We start from the raw sequence: 13,646 nt of genomic DNA, 5'->3' as shown, positions 1-13,646 counted from the left end.
GCAGGAATATTCATCCCAGTGTACAGCTCAGTTAATTATGTTCAGCTAACCTTAAATCACCCCTGCAATTTTCATGAGGCATGGTATTCCTCTTCACTCTCGTGCAGTGTTGCTGTACCTTGTGGAAGAGCTCCCATGCTGTCCCCAAGAAGCCAGTGAATTTCAGGGAAGCCGGAAATGACTCTATGTCCCTTCTCCACTGTGCCAGGTTCTTATGAAGCATCATTATTGACTTGTTTGTGAAACACTTTGAGACCCTTGGACGGACATTGCTGGAGATGTACAAATCACGCCAATTCTTTGAGCGCTGAGGCTTGTTAATGCTGTATGCCAGCTGTGGGTATTTTTGCCTTTGAAGCTAATGAAACTGAGAGCCTCCTTTAGATGTGCTTTTGGGAGCCATGTAGCAGAGAGGGAAATCTTTCATTCAGAGCCATGCATCCTGTGCTGTCCATCTCCCTACCTCACAGCAGCAGAAGCTGCATCCAGGAGATTGGCAGAGAGCAAAGCTTCTGAAGATCTGATCAGCACAATTCCCGCTCTGGTTCTTACATTAGAGAGCACAGCTGATGCCTGCCCAGGTCCCCCGTGCTTTGGAACAGAGTTGATCTTGTGCAGTGGAATGGCAGCTGCAACTGTTTGTTCCCCAATGGAGGAGTTTGTTTGGATGTTGGGGAGCTGCTAACTAGTGTTAGCAAAGAAGGATGGGATAGTGGTTAGGTCACTAGGCTAGGATTTACAAGGGTGGGGCTCAGTTCCCTTCTCTATCACAAACTTCCTGTGTGAACTTGAGAAGGTCACTTAATCTCTTTGTGCCTCAGTACCATAGATAACAGCCCTGCCCTACTTGACAAGGGGGTTGTGAGGAAATACATTGACGATTGTGAGGTGCTCAGACACTGTAAGTACTGAGACAGAGTGTGGTATGTGATGTTCATCTCCACACAAATTATGTGGCAACTTGTTTACTGTCCAAGCATAAGGCTAGAAGCAGTCAGCTGTTTGTGATCCTGGAGCTCAAAGCTCCTGGTAATTTAATTAGACCTAATGGCAGAGAAGCCCCTAAACCTATAGTCGATCAGGTAAGCAAGTTCCCCTCCCAAGTAATTGCTTTCCTAGAGCAGCATGCAGCAGCCTGCTGGCTTGGCTCATATGCCACTGATGCAGCTGGTTAGACCTGTGAGTGATATAGGAACTCTGCTGTCAGGAAGCTGAATTGAATTAGACACCAGCAAGACAAATTTTACTAGATTTATTAGGTATCAGAGGGGTAGCCGTGTTAGTCTGGTTCTGTAGAAGCAGCAAAGAATCCTGTGGCACCTTATAGACTAACAGACGTTTTGCAGCATGAGCTTTCGTGGGTGAATACCCACTTCTTCGGATGCAAGCAGTGGAAATTTCCAGGGGCAGGTGTGTATATATAAGCAAGCAAGAAGCAAGCTAGAGATATCTCTAGCTTGCTTCTTCTTTGCTGCTACACACCTGCCCCTGGAAATTTCCACTGCTTGCATCCGAAGAAGTGGGTATTCACCCACGAAAGCTCATGCTGCAAAACGTCTGTTAGTCTATAAGGTGCCACAGGATTCTTTGCTGCTTCTAGATTTATTAGATGGCTGGTAAGAAAGAAAGCTGGAAAATAGAGGACAAGAAGTGACTCCTCATTAACCTATGGGCCGGGAGGATTTTTCTTGTCCTAGGTGAAGATGGAGTAATGTGTAAAGGGAATAGTTACTGCTCCCCAGGTCATTCAGCCAATGCTGCAGCAGCCAAAGCCCACAATACTCCCTATCAAAGAATGGCGAAGACCCTGAGAAAGGCACCAGCAAGAACCTCTGTTTCCATTTGGATACCTGGTTCACTGCTTCCTGCTTTCTTTGGTAACTGAAACCCAGCATCGCCCCAGCCCCAGCTGTCTTAACAGCCACAGCTTTCAGAAAATTTCTTACCTCTAAGGGTCTGTGAGGTGCAGGTGCTGCACTGGCCTGCGTGCTTCTTCCCAAGCTACTAATGCAAATAAATACAGCAGAATACATTGCCTCCACTCTGCAAATCTGAGACTCCTCATCAAATCCAACCCAGGACCCAACCAAGATTTAATAGCAACAGGTTTAATATCCATCTAACAGAGGCAGAGCTGCTGAGTGATCTCGTAACACTAAGAATAGATGACTTTTATAAAATATACTGCAGCACATTTACTGGTAGGCAATGAAATATTACCACCAATAATTAGAACTCAATTACACTTGCCAAAATAAATGAACTAAGCATGCTGAGGGATGAAGCATCCTTGCTTTTGTAAATCATGCTTATTCCCTTTCATGCTAAGTCTATGTCTACACAAGAAATGCTACAGCAGCACAGCTGCAGTGGTGCAGTTGCAGCTGTAGCACTGTAATGTAGACCAAAGGGTGTTCTTCCATTGCTGTACTCAATCCATCTCTCTGAAAAGAGGTAGCTAGGTTGATGGAATAATTTTACCATCAATCTAACAGTGTCCACTCGGGCATTTAGGCCGGCTTAACGATGTTACACAGGGTGTGAAATTTTTCACAGCCCTGTGTGATATAGTTTTGTTGACCTAACTTTGTAGTGTAGACCAGGCCTAAGTCACAACATCTGGTAATGCACAAAGGTTCTCCTAGTCATTAGAATGAACCAGCAAGGAGCTATATGGAATCTTTCACTAATGATGGTTGAACCAATTTGGATTAAAAACTGAGCCAAACTTTCATCCCCAAGAATACACACAGCCTTAACTGAGATTAATTTATTTTATCTGTTCAGTGGTTACCCCTTGCCCCTTCTGGTTCTTCAGGAGCTCTTATCTTTGTCTAAAATACCAAGCATAAGCAGTTAGTAGTGGAAAAAGTAACAAGACACAAAAGTAGAAGGTCCCAGATCTGAGGCTATCCCTCAGTGGTCTTCTGCAAGAGGAATGAAAGACACGGACTCATAGGTTCTAAGGCCAGAAGGGACCAGTATGATCATCCAGTCTGACCTCCTGCATAACACAGGCCAGAGAATTTCACACAGTGATCCTGCTTTGAGCCCATAACTTCTGGTCAAGCTCGGGCATATTTGTTAGTAAGTTGGTAAGTGGTTCCAATGGTTAATAACCTCACTGATGGAAAAATATGGTGTCAGTATCAGTCAGGTAAAGTTCTGACATCAATTCTAATCCTTCTTTTACATCTACTCACAACCTGCTCAAAATAATTCATTTGGAACTGACATTTTCCATGTTTGGGCTTAGCATTCTTCTAACCCCGGCACTAGATCCCAGTGTACCATTTCTCGGTCCTCTCTGACATTTGCAATTCTTCCTAAGTTAGAATCATCTGCAAATGTCGTTAATGTCCTCATTGTTCACATCATCCTTCTTAATTGCTAACAAAGATTTTAAATAAGAAAAGTCCTAATGCCGTCCCTATGGTGACCCCCTAAGCAGCTCCTCACAATGCGGTAAATTGCCATTTATCTTGACATTTTTTCATGCCATTTTAACCAGCTTCAAGGCTCGTAAGCCTCCTGCCTACTGAATGGCTGAGATGAGAAGGAATCAAATTTTCACCCTCTCCATAACAGGTAAAGCATTTTACAGTTTCCCCTCCAACCTGGTGCTGCTTTCCAGACAACTTTTAACCCGGCTTCTCCACGTAAAACTGCCACGGACGCCCACAAAAAAGTGATATTTGTGGTCAAATTTCATAGACTCCTAGCTGATAAGGCCAGGGATCCGCAACCTTTACCATGGGGCCCGTCAGGAACATCTGCTGGCAGACTGGGACAGTTTGTTTACGTGCGGGGCTGTGGAAAGCAGCAGCCAGCACATCCTTTGGCCAGTGACGCTTTCCGCAGCCCTCATTGGCCTGGAACAGCGAACCGCGGCCAGTGGGAGCTGCAATTGGCCGAACCTGCGAATGCTGCAGGTAAACAAACCGTCTCGGCCCACCAGTGGATTTCCCTGACGGGCCACGTGCCAAAGGTTGCTGATCCCTGAGCTAGTCTGAGCTCCTGTATAATGCAGGCCTTTTCCAAAGTACTTCCTGTGTGAACTAGAGCAGGTCTGTTAGAAAAACATCCCATCTTGATTTAAACATTGCTGGTGATGGAGACTCCACCACCTGGTAAGTGTGTTCCAATGGCTAATTATCCTCACTTACATTACTTATATTAAAACTTAAATCAACTTAAATTAAAATTACCCTCACTCTTATTTCCAGTCTGAATTTGTCCAGCTTCCTCTTCCAGCCACTGGATCCCATTGTGCCTCCTCCATGAGACTGGGGAATTAAACATAAGTTGCCAACACAAAACTGTTAGTTTCCAAGTGCAGATGCTGGAGTTGCTGGGAGCATCCATGATTTCCTGCTAACTCTTTTGAGCATCAGGATGAGCCTCTCCAAGAGCTGGTAGTTTTTCAGTGCTCCATTTGCAGGGATATACAGCTGCCAAGGGAGAATATCCATTGTGTCCAGTAAGATGCTTTCCTTTCCTGACCATGACCTGCCATGAATTAAGTGATAATGCTAGTACAGCTTCATGCCCCTGAATTTGGATCCTGATCTGAACTGCTCCATTTGGGCTGGCTTGGAGTTGGGGTTAGATGGATAGTCCCAACTGCAGGTATCTCTTGCTAGTGAAGCTAACCATCATTCAGTTTTGATTGAGCTACACAAACCACAGCTAGGAATGTACATGTTTATTTTTTATTTAATAATTTATGCAAATTAGCTGCAGCTCTCAGCCTTCCAGTGAGTAAAAACGCAGCCCTCTGTGCTGCAGCATATGGGCCCCTTGGTTCTGGTGGTTGGGCAGGGCCTGCATTAGATTAAACATCTCTGGTGCCTCTCCTGGGGTTTGCCAAGGGCCTATTTCTCCTCTGAGTTCCGGCCTGTGGGTTTTGTGTAAGGCCAGTGAAGTGAATCAGGGACTTACACCAACCTATCCAAGGCACTATATGGCCCCATTGTCATAGTATCTGAGCACTTTCAGTCTTCAATGTATTTACCCTCCCACCCCTCGTGAGGCAGGTTACCACCTAGCCAGCCGGCAATATTTCCTCATTAAGCCCTCTATCATGCTGGCAATCACACACAGGTGAATGGCATAGGGCTTATCTGCACTTAAACACTGCTGGAGTGCTGCAGTGGAGACACTCCCTGCACCAGCCAGAGGGTTCTCCCATTGGTGCAAGAAATCCACCTCCCCAAGAGGCGGGTGCCGGGTTGATAGAAGAATTCTTTGGCCAATGTAGCTGAATTTTCTAGTGTGGACCAGGCCTTAGAAGGCAGCTTTGCTCACCAGGATGCCACCAATATACATGTGTCACTGGAATCAAACACAGATTAGAATCTGACTGACAGCCGACAGAGGTGGAGGAGACCTTGTCTGGCACATCTAGTCTACCCCCTCCCTCTATCCAGCCAACACAGGTCTGTTCCCTACAGCACAGCTATGGATCCTGGGGCCTCTCTCTAGACTTAAGGCTGAATCTAGCTGTCTGTTATAAGACCAAGTTAAACCAAGCCCATTCCCCCTACCCCGAGACGACCTGTGCCTGCTGATATTGGGGGGAGGGGCAGAGTGACGGCATCTGGCTTCCACAGTGTGAGCATGCTCAGTACAAGCCAAACAGTAAATCGGGGGGAGTGGGGATGTGACCCAGCATGTTCCTTCTCCCCTCCCTCCTCCTGCACGCATTGCCTCTGCTTCTGCCCAAAATGAAACCAATTGTGTGATCTTGGGCAGAAGAATATTTCTGGAAGCTTGAAGCAGGCTATATTTTCCTCAGTCTAGTTGCCTGTAAATGAGCTTTATTCGTATTGTCCAAATGACAAATATTTCTGAGTAACTCAGGCGGAGTATAAAATGTTTTCCAAACACAGATAGAGCTAGTACAAAAGTATGCTGGGAGTGCACTATTATTAGCATTGTGATAGTGGTTATTGGCCCCAATCAGGATCAAGGCCTCACCACATTATAATACTACCCAGCTGTTATACAGGACATCTCCAAGCCTTTTGCCATGTAGGGTCAGAATCACTACCCCCCATTTTATATATGGGGAAACTGAGGCATAAAAAGGGGCAGGGACTTGCCTGCTGTCAGAAGATTAGCAGCCCAGCCAGGAATAGAACCTAGGTATCCTGACTCCAACTCTTTGCCTTAACTTCTGTACAGGACCTCCTAGAACCTCCTCCCTGCTATCAGGAAGCCCTAGTGGCCAGTGTTTAGGAGATTTTATAAATATGTAGCTCCAGCTGCTTCTCTTGAGCAGGGAGAATCAGGGAAGTTGCTCCAGTTGCGTCTCTCAACACCCAGTCCCAGGAGATGATCCCTCAGCCCTGCATCATGTCTTCAGAAAGCACCTGTGCTGCCATTTCAACCATTGTGTTTGACTACAAAGAATCAAAGTTGGCAAAAGTCCTTGTTAAGTGGTCAGGCCACCCTTCCCCTCCCAGCGCCTGCAGCTGCCCATCACCCAGCTATAACAACAGAGAGAGAGAGATGCTGCTGTCTGCCACTGCAGAGGAAGTAATTACCACTGCAGCACAACTCAGGTGTTAGCTTTTATGGGGCTGGCAGGAAGAATGCTCCTGCAGAACTGTTGTCCATCAAACAGAGCTGGAGGCAGCACCCCGTTTAGATTCACAGCATGTGCCAAAAAGCTTGTGCCCTGGCAATTGTGACAGAGTAAAACAAACAGGCCCAGGTCTTCAAAGGTGCTGTGCAAAGGGAAGGGCACTAATGCTGCTGTATCACCAGTTCCGCTCCCTCCAATGCTGCGGAATAAGAATGAGTTTCTACTGACCCTTCTATGGCACAGTGGGGTGAAAAGATCCTGCCCCGGCTGCAAACCCCAGACACTAGTGCTGTCACAGAGTGAGCACCAGGGAAAGGCAATGGGGTAGAGCAAGAAAAGGGGGCGCTTGTCTCCTGATTATTGTGCTCACACTCACCCACCCATTGTGCATTTATATGACACCACAAACACAGCTACATTCCATATAAGAATGGCTGCACTGGGTCAGACCAAAGATCCATCTAGCACAGTATCCTGTCTGCTGACAGCAGCCAATGCCAGGTGCCCCAGAGGGAATGAACAGAACAGGTAATCATTGTCTGACCCGTCCCCTGTCGTCCAGCCCCAGCTTGCTCTGCCACCAGGCTCGTTCTAGAGCTGGAGCCCTCGTCACTCCTTCCACCTGCCTCCTTGTATTAATTTGTGCCACCTAGAGGCGCCAGCCCAGACTGTGAGCCTGCCCCTACACCAAAGAGCTGACGGCCTAACCAGACAAGGGGCAGGAGGGTTGTGACTGGCCAAAAGTCACATGCGAGGTCAGCAGCAGAGCCAGGAATGGAAGCCAGCCACCTCCGTGTTCATAGAATCATAGAATCTCAGGGTTGGAAGGGACCTCAGGAGGTCCTCTAGTCCAACCCCCTGCTCAAAGCAGGACCAAACCCAACTAAATCATCCCAGCCAGGGCTTTGTCAAGCCTGACCTTAAAAACCTCTAAGGAAGGAGATTCCATTACCTCCCTAGGTAACCCATTCCAGTTCTTCACCACCCTACTAGTGAAAAAGTTTTTCCTAATATCTAACCTAAACCTCCCCCTCTGCAACTTGAGACCATTACTCCTTGTTCTGTCATCTTCTACCACTGAGAACAGTCTAGATCCATCCTCTTTGGAACCCCCTTTCAGGTAGTTGAAAGCAGCTATCAAATCCCCCCTCATTCTTCTCTTCTGCAGACTAAACAATCCCAGTTCCCTCAGCCTCTCCTCATAAGTCATGTGTTCCAGGCCCCTAATCATTTTTGTTGCCCTCCGCTGGACTCTCTCCAATTTATCCACATCCTTCTTGTAGTGTGGGGCCCAAAACTGGACACAGTACTCCAAATGAGGCCTCACCAGTGCTGAGTAGAGGGGAATGATCACGTCCCTTGGTCTGCTGGAAATGCCCCTACTTATACAACCCAAAATGCCATTAGCCTTCTTGGCAACAAGGGCACACTGTTGACTCATATTCAGCTTTTCGTCCACTGTAACCCCTAGGTCCTTTTCTGTAGAACTGCTGCCCAGCCATTCGGTCCCTAGTCTGTAACAGTGCATGGGATTCTTCTGTCCTAAGTGCAGGACTCTGCACTTGTCATTGTTGAACCTCATCATATTTCTTTTGGCCCAATCCTCTAATTTGTCTAGGTCCCTCTGTATCCTATCCCTACCCTCCAGCGTATCAACCACTCCTCCCAGTTTAGTGTCATCTGCAAACTTTCTAAGGGTGCAGTCCACACCATCCTCCAGATCGTTAATGAAGATATTGAATAAAACCGGCCCCAGCACCGACCGTTGGGGCACTCCTGTCCTGTGTTGTGTCAGCCTGTCTCGTCAGGTCTCTACTTGACCCTTCTACCCTATGGGAGAGGTGCTGTGTGTTGTTTAATTTGTCTGTACAGCACATGGTCATGTGGCAGTGTGCACTGCCAGGCCGGCCTGGAAAACAGTAATTCTGTCTGGCCAAAAAATCATGGTTTTGCAATTTACTTTTGTTCTGCTGTGGAACAGAAAGGAAACCTTTTGAAATTTTTGAAATTTTTGAAAACACAAGAGAGTCAGACAATTACTCTGGAATAGCACATAGCCAGGGAGAGCCCCCCAGAATCGCTGCCTGGCCTGTTCCTGAGGCCATGTTAATTGAGCCCAGAGCATTTCCACAAAACATTTGACAGAATGGCTGTTTCTGATGCAGAAAAGTTTTGTCAAAAACACATTGCCCAGCCCTACTCCCAATACCCAGGAGGGTCACACTCTGAGTAGCCTTTAGCAGGTACAAACGTGCCCCCTCATCCCCATCTGCTGGGGTGCTAGTGGAGTGACTGTCTCCACTGTGCAATTCCTTTTGAGATTTCCATGAGGCAGCGCATCTCTGTCCCAAATGTCCCTGTTTGGCCCTGCCCATGGTAATTTTGATGAGCTCAGGTATATGCTACATCCCTGCTTCTCCCTGCAGGGCCCTGCAGGACAATAGGACCTTCACTTCAACTGCTTCTGCTGCAGAAGCTCCCTGCTGCAATGTGATAGCCAACTACCCCGAGTCAGCTGGCCAGGGCTCTGCCGTGCATCTTTTATCACAGTGTAGATGTACCCTGTGCTGATGCTCATGCAGCCTCTGCTGCCCCTCCTAACCACTGTTCCCTTTGTACATTTCCCTCCCCTGGCTCAGTTGCTACAAAGGTTGCTCTCTCATCATTGTCTTTATCCATATGGGGATGAACAGGGACTCCTGGGATCTGAACCATCAGCTTGTTCTCTTCTCTGCCCTGGAGGTGTTGTTAGCACTTGCTGTAATGTCAAGTTGAATGTGACGTCTCACACTAGGTGTAAATGTTCTGCCTGGACCATGTTCTGGCTCTGTTCTGTAAATGCACTTTAGGAACATACACTCCCTGTAGCATGAGAGTTTGAGCTGGCAAAGGGAGCTCCCAAGGGGTTGGCAGAGAAGTCAGACTGCGCACAGTGGGAGAGGCAATGGGTAGATGGGGATTTGGTTCACACTCCTAGCTGACGTAGGTAAGCAAGCATCACTTTGCAATGAGACTAAAGCCTGGTCTACAGTTAAATATTAGATTGACCCAGCCGCCATTGCTCAGGGCTGTGAAATATTTCACGCCTTGTGCAGTGTAGATGCAGCAAGATCAAGGGAAGAATTCTATCACCCTAGGTACCGCCTCTCAGGGAGGTGCAGCTGCAGCACCTGTAGTGTAGACAATGCAGTCCCAGAAACCAAGAGGAGACAGACAGCCAAGGCAAGAAAGGGAAACAGATGCAGCTGGGGAACTCATTAGTGAACTTGCTGATGGTGGCTTCAGAGGAGTGGAGGGAGCAGAGCTGCACTGGAGGGGACGGGGAGAGCACAGGAAGAGGGAAGGCAGCGTGAGTAGTACTCTCAGACAGACCTGCTCATTCCCTGGCTGGGACCCCTCTGCACACAGATGTAGTCAAAGATTCTGTGTGCCTGTGATAAGCAAATATCTCGGTCCCTTTGAACTGAATGCCACCCCATGGCTCCAATTCCTACAGTATTCCTCTTCTCTCCCCTGGTCTTACTACATGTGTAAATGAAGGCTACCTTGATGCCCTCATCACCTTTATCATAGAAACATAGAACATCAGGGTTGGAAAGGACCTCAGGAGGTCATCTAGTCCAACCCCCTGCTCAAAGCAGGACCAATCCCCAAATAAATCATCCCACTCAGGGCTTTCCCAAGCCAGACCTTAAAAACCTCTAAGGAAGGAGATTCCACCACCTCCCTAGGTAACCCATTCCAGTGCTTCACCACCCTCCTAGTGAAAAAGTTTTTCCTAATATCCAACCTAAACCTCCTCCACTGCAACTTGAGACCATTACTCCTTGTTCTGTCATCAGGTACCACTGAGAACAGTCTAGATCCATCCTCTTTGGAACCCCCTTTCAGGTAGTTGAAAGCAGCTATCAAATCCCCCCTCATTCTTCTCTTCTGCAGACTAAATAAGCCCAGTTCCCTCAACCTCTCCTCATTAGTCATGTGTTCCAGCCCCCTAATCATTTTTGTTGCCCTCTACTGGACTCTTTCCAATTTCTCCACATCCTTCTTATAGTGTGGAGCCCAAAACTGGATGCAGTACTCCAGATGAGGCTTCACCAATGTCGAATAGAGGGGAATGATCACGTCCCTTGATCTACTGGCAATGCGCCTACTTATACAGCCCAAAGTGTCGTTAGCCTTCTTGGCAACAAGGGCACACTGTTGACTTATATCCAGCTTCTCATCCACTATAACCCCTAGGTCTTTTTCTCAAGAACTGCTGCCTAGCCACTCGGTCCCTAGTCTGTAGCAGTGCACGGGATTCTTCCATCCTAAGTACAGGACTCTGCACTTGTCCTTGTTGAACCTCATCAGATTTCTTTTGGCCCAACCCTCTAATTTGTCTAGGTCCCTCTGTATCCTATCCCTACCCTCCACCATATCTACCACTCCTCCCAGTTTAGTGTCATCAGCAAAGTTGATGAGGGTGCAATCCACACCATTCTATAGATCATTAATGAAGATATTGAACAAAACCAGCCCCAGGACTGACCCTTGGGTCATTCTGCTTGGTACCAGCCCCCAACTAGATATGGAGCCATTGATCACTACCCAGTAAGCCCGATGATCTAGCCAGCTTTCTATCTACCTTATAGTCCATTAACCCAGCCCATACTTCTTTAACTTGCTGGCAAGAATACTGTGGGAGACCGTATCAAAAGCTTTACTAAAGTCAAGGAATAACACGTCCACTGCTTTCCCCTCATACACAGACCTAGTTATCTCATCATAGAAGGCAATTAGGTTGGTTAGGCATGACTTGCCCTTGGTGAATCCATGCTGACTGTTCCTGATCACTTTCCTCTCCTCCAAGTGCTTCAAAATTGATTCCTTGACGACCTGCTCCATAATTTTTCCAAGGACTGAGGTGAGACTGACTGGCCTGTAGTTCCTCAGATCCTCCTCCTTCCTTTTTTTAAAGATGGACACTACACTAGCCCTTTTTCAGTCATCCAGGACCTCCCCTAGTCTCCATGAGTTTTCAAAGATAATGGCCAATGCCCTTTGCAGGAAAGCCCAAGAATTCAAATGTGATCAGAAAATATCTCACTTTTTTTCTCTGTCTTTGTTAGTCCCAGGGATGGATGAGCCATCACTGTAGTTATTATTAACCCTGAAGTTTCTTATTCCTCATGTTAGCAGATAGAGCTAGTCAGAAAATGGAATTTTCATCCCACAGGAAAGGCCAACATTTCATTCCAAATCAGAACAAAAAGTCAGTTCCAAATCAGAACTTCAAAAATGTTCATGGAATGGAAATTCTGAAAAATTTTGATCCAGAAACATCAAAATACTTTGTTTTGATCATGTCGAAGCATTATACTATATAACATATGAACTATAATGCATATAATTTAATATATTATTATAATATATAATATAATATAATATAATATACAATTATTATAATATAATATATAACAATTTAACCAGAGGGTATATTTACCCGGCATTCACAGGGTCTGACTGCAGCTTGTGCACACATAGGCAAGCTAGTTTTAATCTACCGAGCTTGGTTACTGGAGCACTGTCACTTCAGTGCAGGGTGCACAAGCTGTCCTGAACCCTGAGTAATTACTTGGGCAATGAAATGAAATGATGCACAAAAGAAACATTTTTACCTTACTGAACCAAAACATTTCAGCATTACTAAAACAATTCATTTCAACACTTTTTCATCAAAACAAGTCATTGAAATCAACGTTTCCACAAAACGCTTTGATTTTGGCAAAATTGAATTTTCTGATACAAAACTATTCCAGCGAAAATGTCTCACCAGCTTTCCTCGCAAGCCATGTTGTGACCAGACCATACAGATCAGCCAAGGGGGCATGCATCTGAGATCACAAATAGCCAAATTAGTCATGCACCCAAGAGGGAGAGGAATGGAAGAGCAGGCAGGCTCTGCTTTGGGACATGCAGAGGGACACTGTTTTTTTCCTCCTGTAGATTCCAAGGCCAACAGGGACCATTGATCATCTAATCTGACCTCCTGTATGACACACAGTGATGGAAACTCCACCACGACCCTTGGTACATTGTTCCAATAGTATGTTACACTCACTGTTAAAAACGTACTCCTTATTCCAGGTCCTTTTCAGATGCTGCTGGAGCAGCACTTTTTCTTGCTGAGCAGCGAGCAAGATCTGACTCTTCATCCTGGCCTCCATTTTGAGAAAAAGGATCCAGAAATACAAGTTTTCCCTGGGAATTATGGAAGTTTGACCCCTCCCCTCACAGTCCCCTTTGGGCTCCCAGAAGGCTTTTCCAAATATCCCATGAGCCACTTCTTTGAGGGTTTGTCTGGGACCTGTGAACTAGCTATCCAGTGGGCGGTGTGACTGCAATGGTTTTGTGCAGAAGTAGTGAGGCAAACCCACACCCAGACGAGCATGCATAGCATGGGCACACTGCACTGCAAGTGCTCACCTTGTTCAGTAGCAGATGCAGGCTGTCAGCTTAAAGCATGAAATGTTCAGATGGAAAGTGAGGGAGTTCAGTCAGTGTTATTTGGGGATTTACACTCCACAGTAAGAGAGCAATTCCACAGCACTCACTGTGTAAACACTAGGTAATAATTTCAAGAGTTACTCTTACATTAAGTAGGCCATTCCAAGTGCATACAGTGTGAACACAATACTAGCAGGTGGTACAACACTATCAACACTGAGATGCAGGTAACTGCATGATCTGTTGGGGAGTATAAATCTAAGGTGAGCAGAATAACAGCACAGTGACTGTAAAGTGCCAATTGCAAATTTAATCAGCATATTTAAGGCCAAATTATACCTGCTTGACACTCAGTGCATTTGGCCTGGCTGGATTGTGTTTTGGCAGATTGGAATTTGGGCAGATTCTTGAAAAATTATGCAACTTCTCTTGATTTTGGCACATGATTACACATTAAATCACATGTAATAAAATAGTTAGGGAGTGGGTTATGTTCTTGTTCGGAGGCTCAGGATAATCTCTCCTAGTTTATTGTCCTTCATGTGCTGCACACAGATGCTATTAT

At 46.3% G+C, this 13,646-nt stretch overlaps 1 protein-coding gene across 3 annotated transcripts in view; it reads left to right on the top strand.

The window, feature by feature from the left end:
- Window positions 1-13,646, top strand: part of TMEM121 (transmembrane protein 121) — a 187,650-nt gene that overhangs the window by 125,898 nt on the left and 48,106 nt on the right. For 2 of the 3 annotated variants that reach the window (XR_005583338.1, XM_039483252.1), the window contains exon 2: window positions 3,512-3,588. The exons of the other annotated variant lie outside the window; for it this stretch is intronic. The gene's annotated coding sequence lies outside the window, so the exon portion shown is untranslated. The remainder of the gene's footprint in view (window positions 1-3,511; window positions 3,589-13,646) is intronic. 3 annotated transcript variants of the gene reach the window in all.

The sequence above is a fragment of the Mauremys reevesii genome, linkage group 8 (genome assembly GCF_016161935.1).
Source record: "Mauremys reevesii isolate NIE-2019 linkage group 8, ASM1616193v1, whole genome shotgun sequence".
Taxonomy (NCBI): Eukaryota; Metazoa; Chordata; order Testudines; family Geoemydidae; genus Mauremys; species Mauremys reevesii.
The sequence above is the reverse complement of the archived record's forward strand: the minus strand, read 5'-3'. Positions and strand labels throughout refer to the sequence as shown.